Source organism: Neophocaena asiaeorientalis, unplaced genomic scaffold (genome assembly GCF_003031525.2).
Source record: "Neophocaena asiaeorientalis asiaeorientalis breed wild unplaced genomic scaffold, Neophocaena_asiaeorientalis_V1.1 scaffold430, whole genome shotgun sequence".
Classification (NCBI taxonomy): domain Eukaryota; kingdom Metazoa; phylum Chordata; class Mammalia; order Artiodactyla; family Phocoenidae; genus Neophocaena; species Neophocaena asiaeorientalis.
In genome coordinates this window covers 1772187-1790870 of record NW_020173691.1, presented here as the reverse complement: position 1 = coordinate 1790870, position 18684 = coordinate 1772187, and the positions used below count along the sequence as shown (strand labels likewise).

Below are 18684 nucleotides of genomic sequence, written 5' to 3'. Positions count from 1 at the left end.
ATTGAAGTTTTCATCACTGTTTAGTCTTAAAAAGCTTTTTGCCTCAAGGCTTAATTTTTCCAATGTTAGTTTGCTCCTCAAGCTTACTTTTTTAAGTTAATATTTACCTGGTGTGTCATTTTCCATCCTTTTACTTTCAACAGTTCTGTGTTCTTGGGATTTATATAGGTTCTTTGTTAATTGCACACAAGAGAATTTTGGTTTTGTTTTACTACAATAATCTTTGACTTTAATGGATGAATTCAGTCCACATACATTGACTGTATTACTGACATGTTTTCATTTATTTTGATTGCCTTAGTCTATATTTTCCATTTCTTCTTTTGTGTTGTTGTTTTATTTTGCTTTTTTTTTTTTTTAATTTACCGCCCTTTACCTTTTCTTGTACTGATTGAGTTGGAGTGGTAGATTTCACATTTCACTTCTAATCATCTACTGGTTTGGAAGCTATATACCCTATTTCTATTATTCTAATAGTATCCTTGGGACTTTTAACATAGTTAAATAAATCTAAAATTAATAATAAGTATCTTTACCCTCTCTTAACACTACAAGGAAATTACAACCCATCAACTCTATTTACTACTTCCTCTAGACTTACAAATGTTCTTGCCCATAATTTTAATTCTAAGATGATTTTTAAACCCACAAATCAGTTATATTTTATGTTTTATAGTCAATCTTTCTTTATATTTACCAATCTATTTACCTCTTTTCCTAGCATTTCCTTTCTGCACCTCAGCTCTTCTTTTTAAAATAATTTTCCTTCTTCTTGGAGTGCACACTTTAAGATTTTTTATTGGCAATTGGTTAGGATGAACACTGTTTTCGCATGTCAGAATCCTTTTTACTTACACTTGCTTTTGAAAGATAACTTTTCTGAGTCAATAATTTTTTTTTTCATTAGTTTTCTCTCAGCATCTTGAAGATTCTGTTTCACTTGCTTCTGGTTTGCCTGTTGCTATTAGAAGTGTAAATATAATTTACATTCATTTGTAAGTAATCTGACTCTCTCTTCCTGTTTTAAGATTTCCTCTTTATTTTGTACATTCTATATTTTGTCTTATATATTCTTCTACATTTTTCTTATACAAAGGTCTCAGTGTAGATATATTTATTGTGCTTGAGTTTTATTATACTTCCTCAATCTTAGAATTTGTCTCTTCTTACCAATTCTAATTTTTTTAAAGGGAGGTAAAACTTATCTTTTTCAGCTCTTTTCAAAACATGGCTGGGTGACAGAGGTAGTTGACTGATCTTGAGCCTGTCCCTCTTCTTTATATCTCTTATCACCGAAGCAGTTCAAGTCCAAGGGTCCCTTTTTTATTATATTCATTTAGAGCATATATTGGTTAGTATCATCCAGGAAGTGGGGCTAAAAATTCTTAAACATCATATCTCTGAATATTGTGTACATAATCTCTCCTTCTGAAGTCCAATTAGGTCTATATTTTTGTCTCAGTTATATATACTTTCCATCTATTTGTCCCTCTCTGCTTAATATACCTTCATCTGCTTTAAATTGTTTATTCTAACCATTAAGCCTTAAAATCACATATACATACATTTGTATATATGTATGTATGCATGCATATCTATATATAAACTTATACATATATAGATATATACACACATATAAATGTAAATATATGACAGTTATATATATTTATAATATATATATATATACAGATGTTCCTCAACAAATGACAGGGTTACGTACTGATAAACCCATCTTAAATTGAATCAGAACACGTATATTAGCTTATAGTTGGGCAAAATCATCTAACACAACGCCTATTTTATAATAAAGTGTTGAACATATCATGTAATTTATTGAAAACTGTACTGAAAGTGAAAAACAGAACAGTTATATGGATACAGAATGATTGTAAGCATGTTGGTTTTTTACCTTCATGATTGCCCGGTTGACTAAGAGCTGTGGCTCACCATTTCTGTCCAGCATCAAGTTGGCTTAAGTATGTATCAAGTACTGTAGAACATATTACTAGCCTGGGAAAGGATCAAAATTCAAACTTCAAAGTACAGTTTCTACCGAGTGCATATTGCTTTTGCATATCACTTTCACACCATCATAAAGTCCAAAAATTGTAAGGTGGTGACCAACTCTATAGGTCTCTCTATATAAGTGTAAATTTTTAGAAGTTTTGTTTAGGTCATTTTCATAGTAGTCTCTTGCTTTTTTTTTTTTTTTTTTTTGCGGTACACGGGCCTCTCACTGTTGTGGCCTCTCCGTTGTGGAGCATAGGCTCTGGATGCGCAGGCTCAGTGGCCATGGCTCACGGGCCCAGCCGCTCTGTGGCATGTGGGATCTTCCCAGACCGGGGCACGAACCCCTGTCCCCTGCATCAGCAGGTGGACTCTCAACCACTGCACCATCAGGGAAGCCCTCCCTTGCTTTTTTGATCATCCCTTTGATTTTACATTTTATGACCTTAACTATAGTAAATGTATTCTTTTTAACTCTGTATTCAAATATCTCAATATTTGATGTATTTGTGAGCCTGATTCTATAGTCTGCTGTTTCTGTTGACCCTCACTCATGGTGCCTTGTCTCTCAAGATATTTTTCTTCTACATTGCAAATCATTAAAATTTTATTGTGGGAATTCTTAGGTTAAAGGAGTATTTTTCTATATATAATAATTTTGTTTACTCCATAAGCATGAGATCTCTACCAACCTGGGATCATATTGAACTAAAATAAGTCTTCAGCTTTTTTTGCACCATGTACATAGTGTAAATCTGAGTCCCAAACTAAAGTGAAAAATAGATTATTGCTAGGGTTTCTCAAGAGACAGTTAGATTCCTTCCAGCAAGAACAAGTCAGACAAATTTTTTTCCTTTATCCTTTTTTCTGGTACTTTCTTTCACTAACGATATAACCCAGTGGTCTACAACAGGAATACTTCTACCTCCTCAGAGTATTTTGGACATTTGTAGAGACATTTTTGATTAAGGAATGCTACCGGCATTTACTGGGTAGAGCCCTAGTGTATTAGATGCTCTGCAATAAACAGAACAATATAGCACAACAAAAATTCACTATTCTTATAGATTTTAAAAATTGTTTAGAATTATCTGATCCTAGCATATAACTTCATTATACATATAAACCAAAAGTATTTTTTCACAATTTTAAAATATTCTGATTTTTTTCAGGAATCCAGCTTTTATATTAATCATTATTTTGCTTTGTTTAGAACTTCATCAAGAATTGGTTATCATCTCAGAAAATCAATACTCTTGCATCAGTTTTAGTCATAGCTGTCACTTTTACAGTGAGTCAACAGGTAAGTATATGTACCTGATGACCTTCTTATGCCTTCCAGTGTAGTTTTATTCATAATTTATGTAGTTAAATACATCATAATTTGTTATCATTTACTTTTCCTTTATTCCTTGTCTATTTTTTGACTAGGGCAAAGTTTAAATTATGTAAGTTATATGATTAATTTTGTTTCAAAATAACAAAGGGGACATTACAAACTAGAAAAAAGGTGTTGTTTCTGATAGGTTTGTGAATCAACGAGGCACAAGATGTATATAGGTGATTTTGATTCTACTAAATCACCTATATACATCTTAAAGGGCTTAAGATGTATATAGGTGATTTCGGTTCTACTTCCCACCTGGAAAATCAAAAGCTTAAGACAAAATCTCTAAGTTACTAGGGGTGATGATAAATCACTCAATTCCTATTCCTGTTTTTTTTTTTCTCTCCTCCAAGGATTTTCCTTAAAATCTTGCCAGATCAATGATACATTTAGATAAAAACATATATTTAATTTAGGATTTGCATCTGTAAGTGGGGTGGCAGTGTTTAGCCTCTTTGCCTTACAAGATTTTTCATTGTGTCAAAGCAAGATATATGTTTAAGCACTTTATAAAATGAAAATCCTAAATAAATGCAAGTAATTGATAGTGATAGTGTCCCTGTAGCTTAATGATTTACACAAGGGTTTCAAAGAGAAGAACTCAAAATATTAAATAATGCAAACTTCCTAAGCTGGGAGAATCACCAAATGTTCTCCCAGCTTTGAGCCTGTACCCCCTCCCCCCATAACACTATAATCCTATGAAAAGTATTGGATACAAGCAAGAGAAACAACTGATTTTTAGGAAAAACATATTATTTCATATTAATTAAAGGTCTTTGAATGGGCAAAAAGATCTTGCAATAGGTCTGAGGAAAACCAGACTCTTTCAGATGACCAAAAGTTCTCCTGAAGATTCAATCACTGCCCTCCAGATCAGAGTTGTCCACCTGGTCTTCTTCTGGACTAAGTGATTATGGCTTGCCTCCCACCTGGCTCCTCATTCCTTGTCTTCTCTGCTGCCCGTGATGCCAATTTCTGTTAATCTCAGCAGAAGGATCTTATAGTGTTGAATAATTGTCACCTCTGGGCTTGGGAAGTGGAGAGAGTAGAAGTGTCTTTCAGGACAAGATAGAGTGAATCATAATCTGTTCTTTAAAGGCTGAAGGAATCTTTGGAGATCAGTAGGATTAACCTCATGTAGTTCATCTATTCAGTATATGATATGAGAAATTATGGATGATTACAAAAGGATCTCTAGATGGACTCATACCACACATGTGGGGAGGGAGGAGAATGCCACAAAATAACATTATCAACAAAGGATGAAGCAGCATCAAACACAGATGCTGGCAGCTCTCAATATGTGTGTACAGCATGAAGGGAGACGATTGCTAAAAGTTTGGTGGAAGAGAGACTTTGCAGACAAGCTTGATGGACAGGGATTAACAGCTGGGAAGCTGGAGTGATACAAGGAAAGGCAGAGAGGTGGAGATTATCAGCCACACAAGGAATGACAGAGGCTTCAGGGACCATAGTCTTACATTCTGCTTTTTCAGAAGGAAACTAAGGTCAAAGACATAAAGTACTTCACCCAAATTTTCACAATGAGTTAAGGACAAAACTAGGACAGGAACTAAGGCTCCAGACCCCAGAGCAGTTATACCATCTCCCCAAAGTTTACCAAGTATGCTGTAAGAGTGAACTCAGTGCTCTGAGATATAAAATTTTGCTCAGCTTTTATTCATCGAGTACCACAAAAAATGACAGCGTTCCCATTCCCAGTTAGCCCAGCTAGGCATAAGTCCTGGCACTTTCTTCCGAGAATATGGGTGGGCCAGGAACAATCATAGTGGCTTCAGAGATGCTGTGAATCAAAGAATACCTTTTATTTACTCAACACAGCTGCTGCCGAGGAACCTCAAAGCATTGGCTCCTCTCCTGGAAAATTTGGTAACTAGTTCTATGAGCCTGACTTCACTGATTGCACATCTAATTATTGGCCAATAAACTAGACCATCATTCTTGAAGCTTCTCAGTTTTCCATGTTAGCAGCACGTGAGGCCTGAAAAGAAGATTTAAGAAGGTTTTATTACTCTCCATTTGAGGATTTGTAGCAACACAAAAGTAAATTTGAGAAGATGTATCTCTCTGGTTCAAAGTCACCCACATGAGGATTCAAGGATGAAAAAGCAGGAAATCGGATCTTGCCAAGCAGACAAGATGAGAAGGGTTCTAATCCACAACACTCAAAACTTGGCTGAATATCACTAACGTAATGTTGAGCAAAAGAAGTCAGACACAGAAGAATACAGACCATACTACTCCTTTTATAGAATGGTTAAAAACAGGCAAAAGTACTCTTTGTTGTTAGGAGTCTGGAGAATGATGGGTAGTTATCCTTTCTAGGGTTAGTGACACCAGTGGGGGCACCAGAGAACTTCTGGGGAGCTTGTAAGTTTCTGTGTCTAGATCTGAGTGTTAGTTTCATGGGTGTGTTTCCAAGATTTTGTCAAACTGTAACTGATGATTTGCTCACTTTTATGTACATATAGTATACTTCATTCCTTCAATCAAAAATCCCACAAATAATAACAATTGGGGAGGCAGTTCTGGTATAAATTTTTGACTAACAAGGAGGACAGGAATATTATTGTTTCAAATTCCTCCTTTCAATTTTACTTCTTTACTTGTTGGAAATAGGGTTAGAGAATGAGAGAAAAAGAAGAAGGGAGAAACTTTGTACACATGTAAGTCATTGTTATTGGTCCTGAGCAGGTTAAATTATATATGCTCTAAAATGGAGTACCCAAGGGCAACTTTAAAGGTGTAAATTGAAGTCAATTCAAATCAATCCTGCAAATATTTACTGTACTCTCTATTACATGCATGAAACAGAGAATTCCACTGCAGGTAGTTCCTAGACAGTGAAAACATCTATTGTCAGCTTAGATTCCACACAGGAGGTGACTCTTCCCACAAAAAGAAGTTAAAATTCTCTTCCCTTTACTGCAGGGTGGCAGCAAAGACAAAACAAAGGATAAAAAGAAAAACACACAGAGAACTCAGATTGGAACAGAATACCATGGACCAAAGAAGGAGAAGTCTGACAGGTAACAGCATTCTGGAGAGCCTAATGGTGAAAGAAACTCTCCTTAGCAATAAAGTGGTACAGAGCCCATAAGAGTAAACTTTGAATAAATGTCTATGCGGAGAACAAGGGCTTCAATTTTCAAAATTTTCAAAATTGGAATTTGACATGCACAGGATAGGATGCAAAGCAGGATAGTTTATCATTGATTTGTTCTCTGTCAAACCCTGGGAATATGGCGTAAATAAAATAGATGAAGTCTGCACTTACTGAGCTTGCAGTTCTAGCATGAGTGTTGGAAAGAGAGAGAACATCTATGAATAAGTAGGTAAATAGGTAATATACTAAATGATAATACATGCTATAGAAAAAAATAAATCAGGGTGAGAGGGTCAGAAAATGCTGAAGGGGGAGGGTTACCATTTTATATGCAGTGACCATGGAGGCCCTCAATACTCTCTCTCCCGCTGCAGAGCACAGGCTCCGGACGCGCAGGCTCAGCGGCCATGGCTCACAGGTCCAGCCGCTCCGTGGCATGCGGGATTCCCCTGGACCAGGGCACGACCCTGCATCCCCTGCATCGGCAGGCAGACCCTCAACCACTGGGCCACCAGGGAAGCCCTTGGGTGATATTTGAAAAGAGATTCAAGAGAACTGAAGGAGTGAGATAGGTGGATATGTAAGAGAAGAATGTTCTAGGTCAAGGAAAGAGCAAGTGCAAAGGTCCTGAGGTAGCAGTGTGCTTGGTGGTAAAGGAACAACAAAACCTATTGCCCCATTAGAGCAAATATGGCAGAGGGTACTTGGAGATGAGATTGTAGATAGCAGAAGCCAAGTCACAAGAGCCCTTGTAGACCATTATCAGGAGTTGGCTGAGAGCAATGGAGAGCTAATGAAGGTCTTTGAGAAGACAAGAGACATCCTGTAACTCAAAGGTTAATTTTGGCTGCTGGGTTAAAGATATTCTGTAGAGGAGAAAGAGCAGAAGTATGGAGAGCCATGAGGAAGTTCTGACAATAATCCAGAGGAGAAATAGCTCAGGGTGATAGCATTTGGAGGAAGTGAGGACTGGATAGACTCTAGGTGTGTTTTGAAGTCAGAGTTGATAAGATATTCCAATGGATTAAATATGAGGTATGAGACAGAAGACTCAAAGAAGATGCTAAGGTTTCTGGCCAGATCATTTTTGGAAAGACCTGAAATAGTTATGAGGTATGATATGACAAAATTTAAAAGTTATTTAAAATCACAAAACCAGATAAGATTACTTAAAAAGTTGATGTAGGTAGAAAAGAAGTCTGAGGGCCAAGTCCTGGGTCAGGACAGCATCTCAGACATCATAGGGATGAGAACATATCATCAAGAGGGCCTGAGAAGGACAGAATGCTGAGGTCAGAAGACCAAGAGGACCAGAAGATGATCAAGGAGTGTCTCAAGATGGAGGGAGTAGCCAGCCCTACACAATGCCACTAATAGATGTACTAGTTTGAGGATTGGGACCTAGCCATTTTACCACTGTGAAGGTCACTTGTGTCCTTGAGGAAGAGCAGTTCAGTGATAGGAATAAATGCCTTCTGTGCATGGTTCAAGAATGAACAGGAGAACAGAAATCAGAGAATATGGGCAACTCTTTTGAGGAGTTTTGGTGCGAAGAAAATTAGATAAAGTAATAAATGAGTTCTTTGTGCAAAGTCATAGTTGATGTGGTGGTCCAGAAAATGCATCAGTCAGATTTCTTTCTACCAGAATAATAAGCAGCTCCTGCTGCTGTCCCTCTGGATCTAACACCCCATTTGTACCAAGATCACTCTTTCCCCAGGGCTGCTTCAGACAATGAAGAAATGTGGCAGGGACCAGATTCTTCTGACAGGTGATTTTGCCTTGTGATCTCCTCATCAGCATGGCAGAAACTTTCTTAGATCTGGGCTGCAATTTGACACTCTCTTACCCTACCCTCTCTTGCTTCCCTTCCTTTCACACGTGTCAGACCTGCACTAGGATCTGAATTTCAACTCCACACTCCTGCTGCCTCCCTTCTAATGTAAACTCAATGACTGCTTCTTAAAGGACTTGAACTAAAACAGTTGGTAAATTGCTAAGATTTAAAACTTTAAACTCAGGCAATCCAGTTTCAGAGGTCCTACTTAGTATTTTAATACTGTCACTCCAGCAGATTGTTGTCCACAGACCCTGAACAACCAAAGGAGGGCTTCAAAATTGACCAGAATAGAGAGTGACTCTCGTGGTTTTCTACAAAGAGAATATAGAGAATTTCTTCTTACACGTGCGTGTGTGCATATGTGTGTGTGTGTGTGTGTATGTACGTATTTAGTAAAGATTATAGTCTGTTTTTTTAAAGTATGTACTTGGTTTTATTTACCTGAGGAAGTGATAGCAACATTGAGACACCAGTCTGACAATCAAGTGTAGGGTCTGTTCAGACAAGTGTCAGCAGTCATGCTGAGATGGCGTTGGAGAGCATGTCCACATGATTTTCTATGTTCTGATCCACTGTAATGGGCATCAGCCTAACCCAGATATCCCACCCCTTACCACAGTCTGCATTTCTGGGACTTCTTCAAGGGAAACATAGCAAATCCTTAGCCAGAGTCAGTTTGATAATGGAGAAGGGTGATGATAAAGAGTTTGGGATCTCTTAGACTGAATTGATGACCAGGATTTTTAATTGAGAATTATGGTCCTCTGGAAAACTAGACAATGTCTTCTCTCTGAAACTTTGCTTCTTCTATTACCTAGAAATAAAGTGATTATATATCCATTTTCTACTATTTATTTAGGGAATCTGTTGACATTAAAATTCCACTCTAATATAACAATAGACACTATCTCTCCCAGAAAACAACACCTTGAAGCTACCCCAGTGAAACTTCTCTGAAAAAGCAGGTGTGTGAGCCTGGCTCAGTTGCCAGGTCAGATAAAGTCTTGACCATCTCACCAGACCCCTAGACTTGAGTGTGTTTTCTGTAGACCTGTGAGAGGACCTCAGAATAGGCAAGATGGGACCCATGTCTCCACCAACAACTTACCCCCACCTTGCTGGAACAGATAGTGCCCACTGTTATTCCTTCAGGGGTCTTTCTCCACCACCCTCCAGCTTGAAGCTGGAACTTCATTTTTAAAGTCTTTATTGAATTTGTTACAATATTGCTTCTGTTTTATGTTTTGGTTTTTTGGCCACAAGGCATGTGGGATCTTAGCTCCCCAACCAGGGATCAAACCCACACCCCCTGCATTGGAAGGCAAAGTCTTAATCACTGGACCACCACCGAAGTCCCTGCCCTGTATAGTCTTCTGCCAGTAAGTTACCACTTTCATTATTGTAGCTTTATAACATATTTACTACTACACAGAACTATTGTCTCTGCTGTGGGAGTGCTGGGGTTGATTTTCAGGAAATACAACAGCTCAGAACCCCAGGACAATGGGTACACCAGTCACAAGCTAGTTGAATGTGTTCAAGTATACTCTGCTAAAACTGAATATTCATCTTATGATTATAATATGAAATATAGTTTATAATATAATATAATATATCCAGGTGTGTCTTGCTAAATTGATAATCCATCACAAATGCAGTTTAGCCCATGAATATACAAATGTGTTATGATACTAGGAAGTTAATATGTTCTATATGACTATATCACAAGGAAGAATCATATGATCATTTCAGTAAATGTTGAAAGGAAAGGTCATTTGATTCATTTCTACATTTATTTCAAGAAAATAAAATTCTAAGTAAACTAACATGATTTAAAAGATGCAAATCTCAAACCAAAAATCAGCAACATACTAGTTAATGCAATTGGACAAAGTAACAAAAAATACCAAATTATCTTGAGCTCTTCTGTTGCTTTTGGTTTTCTAATTTGTTAACTTTCCCATTTGTCTTTATCAATCTCTTCCGTTGGCCTTCCTTAAATTTACTTTCTTTTTTTACACCATTTTCAGACTTCTTAAGGAGATCATTTTATTGTGTGATGTCAATGTTTGAGCTATGAATTTTCCTATAAGAAAAGCTGTAGATGTATTCCATAAGTCCTTACCACATCTCATTAATTCTAACACACATTTTTTTTGTCATTTTATCATCTCTGAGATAGAAATTTATCTGATAATATCAACAGCATCTTACCATCATAGTGGCCAGGAAGCAGCTGTGATGTGACTGTCACTGCACAAACTTGTCTATGATGTTGATATTTTTACTACTTCACTTGAGATCAGCACTGCTGGTAATTGCCGTGTGCATTGTCTTCAGAAAGTTTCCCCTATAATTTGGCATTGAAGTAAAGTTATTATGGATGCAGAATACATGGAAATGTATCAGCAGGGCACACATTTATATTAGTGATGCTCATTTTAATATTAGACAAAGAACTACAGTTCCATATTTTCTTGCAAAGCAGCTACTGAATACATTACTGCATCTAAGAAGGGAATGTATTCCCAAGTAGATTAAGCTGTGTTACATTTTGTTCCTGAGATGCATGAAAAAGGATTGCCCATCATACACTAAGCAAAGCAACCGAATAAAGGAGAAATTGCCAAATCCTTGAAACAGAGAGAAGAAATTTCAAAGCTGAGCTGGTATGTCTCATACATGCATAATGCAGGAAAATTTTCAAAACATCAAATAGCAATTTGACCGAGACTTCCTGCTGATTTTGAAAAGAAGTTGCTTAAATTCTAGTTACATGATTCAACTGAAAAAAATTAAAACTATGGGTTTGATCAGATAAGAAATACTGATGAAACAGCAGCATTCTTTGTCATGCCTTTGAATTATACCAAAAATGCTAAAGGTGATAAGAAGATTATAATATGAGCACAGGATATAAAAGTAGCAACTATTGGTTTTTGATGCTCTGCAATACTGATATTAGCCAAAATTTGCCATGATATTTAGTTATAAACCACAGAACAATACCTGAGAATGAGATGTTGCCCAAAGACAGTATTACACATGCATGGAAAAATGGGAGAACAATGGTAGTGCTGATAGAGAATTGGGTAAATGTTACCTGGAAAAGATGTGCAGGAGAATCTTCAAAGATAAGTAGGGGTATTCCAGGAGGATAAAGAAGGGACAGTCATTACAAACCAGGGGAAGAGCATAACAAATATAAAGAAGAAAACAAACTCCTTTGGAGAAAGAAAGATTCAGTTTGGAAAGGGGCTTCTACATGACAAGGGATATGTCTGTTTGGCCACACCCTTAAAATTGAATTGGCTGACCCGTTGCAGATTGCATAGATCTTGGTAATGGAGCCCTTCAAGGATGGCACAGCCCAAATCACACTGTTTGAGGTGCTGCCTACTTCCAATTCTATTCCTCTATTTCCCCCTGTGCCTATCACAGAGCTTGCTGGATGTTGAAGAAATATTCTTGAGTTAAAAATATAATTATATAATTTTTGTAGATTCAACATTGTCCTCCAAAAAAATGCTGAGCACGTAGAAGACCTCAATACATGCATTGAGTGGTGGCCTTATTTGTCCAAAATTTTCATGAGCTTAGTTGGCAAGATTCACTGCCAAACATTGGATTACTATATTTCTTTCTTCTTCATATTGCTTGTTTTTCTCAACATACAGATAGGCTCTCCCAGGTCCTTCCACAGTACCATGCCCTGCTCCATACTCCATGCTGCCTTGACCTCTGCTTGTCCCCACTTCCTTCCACTTCACACAAATCTATGCAGCAGTGAGCAGTTAAAGCAGCATGGCCAAATGTAGTTTAACATTTCCTACCAGTAATGGCACTTTGGTCATCAGCTCACTCAATTTCTGGAAAAAAAAAAAAATCCTATAACTCGTCTATATAAAATGGAAAAGTATCATCATTTTGTGAGATCTTATTTAAATCTTCTTTAGGTCTTCATGCTTTTAGCAAAAGCCAAGGAGGTTACACCTTCTCCCCATTACCACCAAATAAATGAAAACAAAACAAACAAAACACAGCTCAGTGTTTGGCTCAGGGGTTAAATTGAAACTCTTACATTAATAGGAAAGAAATATTTTAGATATGCATTACAGATATCCAAGATTGGATGATTTTTCTTCTGACCTGGGAATTTTCAGTCTTTCCAACTCAAGATTAAAGATCTATGACTGAAGGTAAGGGGGATGGTATGGAGAGATACAGACAGACAGACAGGTAGATGTACAGACAAGACATGGGTCATAAAATACATTCTTGCTTTAACTTTAGAAATCTCTTTTATTTAACAACAAATGTAAGCAAAAAAAAAGTCTTCTTCCATCTTTTCTAGATTTACATTATTATTGAGACTAAGGGTAATGCCTTTGTTTCAAAGAAAATTTTCTATTTCACAGAGTTAGGTTTGATTACCAGCTTGTGCTGGCCAAGGAGAGACACTGAATACTGTAACCCCAATTTACCGTGTCACTAATTTGGCAACAGGGTATTATTCTTAATGGAGTGAAAGAAAGATAGCATTTTTTTTCTGTGTCTGTCAATCTTTTCTTTTTGCTTCTTGAAAGAGAAGTAAATGTCACAAATTTCATTGCTATAATACAGACTCTAAGAGCTGGTAGGGATGTTAAAATGCACCTAGTCCAATCTCCTCATTTTACAGATGAGAAAAAATAAATATATTGACTTGTTCCATACTTTACAACATGCTGGTGACAAAGCCAGGATAGAACCCAAGTCCAGACTTTATGCAACTAATCTGCTTAAGACATCTTATGGACCAAGTGGTATCTATCAGAGACATCTGAGTTGCTCATGTAGCCACAGATTGGGTTGCAGTAAAGTTCAAGAATGCTTAAAAGGTCTCTTTCCCTGCAGGTTAATTAACTTATGAACTACAAGTAAAAGATATTGAGGTAAGTGTTATTTGGAGAAATTCATAATTAAATCTGAGAGGTGAAAAGTCTTATCACTGTGCAATGGCTGCTGAGTCAAGGTAGTTCTGAGAAAAAGAGAGGTGACAAATGCTTGCATGCATCTCCCCATTTCCCAGATGAGGAAATTGAGGCATGGGAAAAAAACAAAAAAAACCCACATAGCTGAAGAAGAAATAGCTCCTGAGCAAAGGCTTCTCTTTCCTGGGCTTCAATCTGTAACCCAAAGCTGGAGTAATTCTCTAAAGCACTCATGATTCACTGAGGATGCCAGCTCAATCAATAAATAATACAGAGAGTTGAGAGATTGAGGTCTCTCAGCAGTTCTACCAAGATCTATTAAAAGTAATTTTAGCTCCCTTTTGAATTGCAGTCCCTTTTATCTGAGCTTTGCCAGAGGTTTTTATTTTATTTGTTCTTTCATTTTGGATGGCCTCCTTTGTTGGCGTGGGATGGATTTGATTATCTCATTTCATTTGGTTCTTTCCAGTCTGTTTCTGTGATCGGAGTGAGTTGGAAATGGATTCTAAACGTGCCTGAAGGGGAGGAAGGAGGACTCTCTCAACAACTCAGCCCGTCCTCCCTGTGGACCAGAGGCCTGCTTCTCCAACCGGGAGGATCCCCAAGAACCCAGGACCCCCAATTCTGTTCTCGTTCCAGCCATGCTCACTCCGTTATTTGTTGCAGGCCATGAGATACTCCCAAACTCTACAGGTACTTTTTAGACTTACTTTGAGGAAAGGGGTGCCTGCTGTTTATAGGATTCCAATCAGTTTAAAACACACAAAATCAATCAGTCAATCAAGCAACAACTCTTGGTTGGACAGCTACTGGGCATCTGGCACTTTGAGAAGCCAAATAATGAGCCCAGTGAAAACTGGTTCAGAGGACCTGGAAGTATTCCTTACTGATTTCTATATCACTGCATATGCAGTAATGGATAGGATTCCTTCTCAGACAAGGCAGATAAGTTGGCCAAGGTCATGCAACTGCTTCATGTCAGAAGTTGCAATCAAAGCAAGGGGTGTCTACTATACCACAGTATTTTTTTTTCACTCATTATTTTCCAAGACATTGCAAAGCTAATCCCCAAAATGGCATGCTATGGTTTGCACAGTCCTCTATGAAATAACACCTAATTACACCAATTTCCTGCTAGCTGCTCCCCAGAATTCAAGATAGCCTGCACTTTGCAGGAGAAAGTTACCACGATTCCAGTGATGAGAAGGGAGGAAAAAGGCATGCTTCAGAAGCCCTGGAAAAGGCATGCTTCATAATCCCTGAAAAATGACAGCCCCCTGCTAAGCATGCCTCAGCCACACTTTGTCTCACTGAGTTAAAGCTGGGTAACATACCTGTCCCTGGCAGTGGCTCAACAGTGCTTACACTTGTTTCCTCACTGCAGCATGATAGAAATTGTGCTGCTCTATTTCTTTCAGAGGACATATCCTTTTACTACAAGAGCTCTGGAAGTATTCTGGCCATTCCCCTGGTGGAGGCTTCTAAGGCTGAGAAGCTGCTGGATTCTGAACTGTGGTTCTGGTAGAAATGGAATAGACTGCTCCTAAGCCAGAGCCTTGGGAAAAGCTGAGGCAGAGGACAGGCATGGACTGAGTTGAAACTCTGTGTCTACTTGGGGTGCTAGAGGGGCTTCAGAAAGGACTAAAGGAGTACCCTGGGTGCTTTGCCTATACCCATCCACCATATTTTAGCTAATAAAGGAGGCATAGCTTTTCTCAGACTCTCAGAGCCTCTATAAGACCAGGTCCTGACTTGTTTATTAATAGGTAGGAATTCAAGTCAAGTCAGGAACTTGTGTTATTGGACTAGTGTTTCTTCAAGCTCCAAGTTGTTCGGAAATCTTCTCACCTTTATGACACTATACGTCTTATTGTAGAGTCAAGATTTTTGACCTTAAGGACAATAATAGAAGATAGCAAATGATTAAATGCCAAGATGAATGATTCCGGCAATACATGCTTGAATAATTTGGAAAAAAGAAACTCAACGTGGAACAATTTGGGTGGGTTATTTCTGAGCAAGGCTTTATCAAGAAAAAGTAACTTGAACCCAGTATGAGCTGAGTACACAGAAAGGAGGAGAGGGTGGAGATTTGGGGCCTCAGGAATGAGCATGTGAGGAAGGCGTGGGATGGACTGGACCATAGGCTGTGCAGGGTCATTCTCTCCCCCTACCCTGGTACCAACAGAGACCAAGAGTCCTGCCCAGAGGACAGCTCACATAGTCTAGAGTTGGCTTCCTGAAAAAGACACTTAAGGCAATTGGATTTTCATTCCATCAATAATAAGAGCTTCCTGAAGAAGCTAAAAAAGCCAATTTAGATCAATTGGAAGAATTACGTTACATGACAAATGAAAGGAAGCACCACTTTCATATAAGGACATATTGTAGCCACTGTCTCCCTAGGCATTAATCTTGTAATTCTATCAAAAAAACAAAATAATTAACTTTGCTCAGCATTATTCTTGAATAAAACAATTGTTGTATAGCTCATGAGTTGGCGATTCTCTGTTTATTTATTTTAATCTTTAAAGGTGAATTATTGTATCACAAAGGAGCGACAGATTAACATAAGTGAGGACTTTAGAGGGAGACACACATGGGTATGAACCCCAACTCTGCAAACTACCAGTTCTGAGACTTTGAGCAAAAAAATGACAGTTATGTGGAATACAATAGTTGCCTAACAGAAATGATGGGACATTAAGTAAGATGATGTAAAAAACATACCTGACACATGGTAGTCATCCAATAAATGGGAACTAATGTTATTCTTATCTAATTCTGTAAGCATTTCCTCTATTTGTTGGGGTTGTGAGAGAGACATCATATCAAAATCCTTAATTATTTTTCTCTTTATTTTTTCTTGACTTTCTATTATTTTTATGCTAGTGAGTCCAAGCCACTGTTGAAATTAACCCTAAAATGCCACAGCCTAAATATTGTTCAAAACTCTCCACAGGCTGTGAATAGACCAAACCTAGATCAAATAAACATAGGATATGCCGGTTAGGTAAATCCAGGGCTTAAAAACTTCAGTTAATTTAATACAGGTAAAAAATAATTATCCAACTAGTTGACCCAAAAGAAGAACCAGCTGGATTAACTGAATTTTAACTTAACAACAAGTTGAATTAGAATTATATCATTACCATCTCACATGGGTTGACCAGAAATCTGTATGTGGTCAAATCATTAAGGTCAGAGACAGTAGATCTCCAGTTTTTTTTTTTAATCTCTCTGAACTTCTTGATAGCTAGCTAGTAGTCACATGTGGGGGGAAAAAAGACGGGTTTTAGTTACAACTAGAGAACTGGAGTAGGCACCTACATATGGGTGTGGTTGGAAAGTCAGAGCATCACTAGGAAGAGCACCAGCCAGGAAGATTCTCATGAGCTTTATAGCCTATAGCTTGTACAACAGATATTTTAATTCCTCACATTTACCATACTGAGAATGTTTAGTCAGATTGCACATGCCATACCAACATTCTGATGTGTTTCCTCACTTCTTCTCTATTGAGGATCACTTATACACAGAGTGATGTGGTTGCCAAGAAAGCTGTTATCTCGAGCCTCTAGAAATGTGGTTTCTAGAATAAGGAGTATATTGGTTCTGCTTTACTCTCTTTTGGCTAGGCTACATCTAATTCATCCCCTTTAAAAGGATTACTGGCAAACTAGAAAGAGGAAGAAGACTCAAATCCTGCTATATGACAAATGATTGAAGAAACAAAGTTATTTAACTTGGATAAGACTACAGTGTGAGGTGGAGGATCTTAATTCCTAGCTGTCACTATTTGACATTTGGTTATCCCTTTATTAGAATAGGGCTGACGATAGTGATAATGACAAAGGCTAACTTACACTGAGCATTTATTATGTTACAGGCCATGTTCTAAGCTATTAAGTTTTATGTCACTTAATCCATATAAAATCTAGGAGGTATACACTATTATCGCATCCATTTTACAGATGAGAAAACCAAGGCACAGGGCACAACGAGATTAAGTAACTAGTCCATAGTCAAACAGTAAATTGAGGTGACACTTAACTCCACAGCCCATACTCATATTTGTTTCTTATGGTCCTGGTGAGTGAGAAGGGTAGTCATTTTGTGGGAACAACCATTTAGTGACTTAAGCAAGTGGTTGTTGAAACATACGGGAGAAGTAATTACCAAGGCAATTAGGTGAAATAAGCCTGCTGGGATTTCCCCCCTCAAGGATTTACTTGTTAGGGTTGACAGACCTCTCTTTCTTTACGCTACAGTATGTAGAAGCCCTGTGGTGAGATGTAAACTGTGTGGACCAGATTCAGTACTGATTCTGTTGCTTCTTAGCTATGTAACCTTGGAAATAAAAGTTGCTTACATCTTATGCCTCTCTAGAAGATGTCCTTTAAAATATCAACTTTAAGAAGTTATACACAGAGATAGAAAACAAAATTATGGTTACCAAAGGGGAAAGGTGGGAGTGAGGAATAAATTAAGAGTTTGGGATTAACATACACACACTATTGTATATGAAGTAGATAATTAACAAGGCCTACTGTATAGCACAGGAAACTCTACTCAATATTCTGTAATAACCTATCTGGGAAAAGAATCTGAAAAAGAATAGATATATCTATTTGTATTTGGGTTGGTTAAAAAGTTCCTTTGGTTTTTAAGCAAAATAAAAGACACATTTTTCTATTAAGAGAATTTTGTAAAGACCGATATAATTGGAAATCCGAAGGCGCATGTCTGGTGAATATGGCGGATGAATCAGAACTTCCCAGTCAAGCTGTAACAGTTTTTGCCTGGTCATCAAAGAAATATACAGTCTTGCATTATCCTGATGGAAGATTATGCATTTTCTGTTGGCTAATTCTGGATGCTTTTCGTCAAGAGCCGCTTTCAGTTGCTCTAATTGGGAGCAGTACTTGGAATGAATTGTTTGGTTTTCCAGAAGGAGCTCATAATAGAGGACTCCCTTCCAATCCCACCATATACACAACATTACCTTCTTTGGATGAAGACCAGCCTTTGGTGTTGTTGGTGGTGGTGTATTTCGCTTGTCCCACAATCTCTTCCATTCCACATTATTGAACAGTATCCACCTTTCATCACCTGTCACAATTTGTTTTAAAAACAGAACATTTTCATTACGTTTAAGTAGAGAATTGCATGCAGAAATGCTGTTAAGAAGGTTTTTTTCACTTAACTTGTGTGGAACCCAAACATCAAAGCGATTAACATAACCAAGATGGTGCAAATGATTTTCGGTGCTTGATTTGGATATTTTGAGTATGTCAGCTATATTCCACGTGGTATAACATTGATTGTTCTCAATTAATGTCTCGAT

General features: G+C 37.7%; 1 long non-coding RNA gene across 2 annotated transcripts; it reads right to left on the bottom strand.

Annotated features, from left to right (window-relative positions):
• Window positions 1-4622: 4622 nt before the first annotated feature.
• Window positions 4623-18411, bottom strand: LOC112403139 (uncharacterized). Of its 2 annotated transcripts, XR_003003851.1 has the most exons (4): window positions 18343-18411; window positions 10579-10714; window positions 10272-10462; window positions 4623-5399 (listed from the first exon to the last, which is right to left on the bottom strand). It is a non-coding gene; the product is annotated as an uncharacterized LOC112403139 (long non-coding RNA). The 2 variants fall into 2 exon arrangements; XR_003003852.1 differs by lacking the exon at window positions 10272-10462.
• Between the last annotated feature and the right edge of the window lie 273 nt (window positions 18412-18684).